Source organism: Chrysochloris asiatica, unplaced genomic scaffold, assembly GCF_000296735.1.
Source record: "Chrysochloris asiatica unplaced genomic scaffold, ChrAsi1.0 scaffold00109, whole genome shotgun sequence".
NCBI lineage: Eukaryota > Metazoa > Chordata > Mammalia > Afrosoricida > Chrysochloridae > Chrysochloris > Chrysochloris asiatica.
Genome location: NW_006408627.1, coordinates 10,005,802 through 10,007,153, shown reverse-complemented (window position 1 = coordinate 10,007,153; position 1,352 = coordinate 10,005,802).

Below are 1,352 nucleotides of genomic sequence, written 5' to 3'. Positions count from 1 at the left end.
TATTCACAGCCTTGTGTAGCCCTCCCTCTGACCCCTGTCATAACAAGGTTGGTTTGTGGGACCAATAGGTTAAGGGAAACATGGTTATATGTGTGGTGTTGTTGTTGTTTAGTACCATCAAGTCTATTCCAACCCATAGCGACACTGTATGGAGTTTCCAAGGAGCAGCTGGTGAGCTTGAACCGCAAACAATGCAGTTCAAACAGCTTTGCAATCTGGTGCATTAACCCACAGCGCCACACCAGGACTCCTTATGTGTGGTAGGCACATATAATATGTTCTGTTGTGCATAAAGTGGCTATAAATCAATGGCACCTAACAACAATAAACGTAGGCATAATAATAGTCCTCCAAAATGTCCAATCCTAATCTCCAGAATCTGTGAATATGTGGCTTCACATGGCAAAAAGGATTTTTCAAATCTGATTATTTTAAGGATTTTAAAGAGGAGAGATTATCTCAGATTACTGGGATGATCCCAATTTAATCAAGAGTCCTGTTGTTGCACCATAGGATAAGCATAGTACAGCTAACAACAAGGTCGGTGGTTCAAACCCAACACCCACTCTTCTGAAATACTATATAAGCTCACTATGAGTCAGAATTTATTTAATGGTACTTAACAACAACAACAATGTAATTAAAAGGGTCCTTAAAAGATGAACAAGTATCATAGAGAGATTTGAGGATCCAGTGCTGCTGACTTTAAAAATAAAAGAGGGAGCCACAAGTAAAGGAATTAAAGACAACCATTTATAACTTGGAAAAGTCAAGAAAACAGATTCTATCCTAAAGCCTCCAGAAGGGATACAGCCATGTTAACAATTTGCTGGCTTTGAAGGAGCACTCTGGCTGCAATTCTTCCAAAACAGATCTGTTGGTTCTTTTGGTAGTCCATGGCACTTTCAGTATTCTCCTCCAACACCACAACTCAAAGGCATCAATTCTGACAAAATATTTAAGTATTTAAGAATTAGAGAGCTAGAAAAGATATTATCCAGCACATATTAGGCACTCTATAAGTAATGTTATTTTACCATTATTATTAATATTATTCTCACATAGGTCACTATAAGTTGGAATTGACTAGCTGACAACAACAGCAAAAAATCTATTAATCATTTTATGAAGTTATTATTCCAATATTGAATTGTGAAGCATTCACCAACAATTTTCAAAATTCAAGTTGTATTTATTTATGTATAAATGTTGGGATATCAAGCCTCCATAATAACCCCATTGATTGCCATATCTCATTATTCACAGCCTTGTGTAGCCCTCCCTCTGACCCCTGTCATAACAAGGTTGGTTTGTGGGACCAATAGGTTAAGGGAAACATGGTTATATGTGTG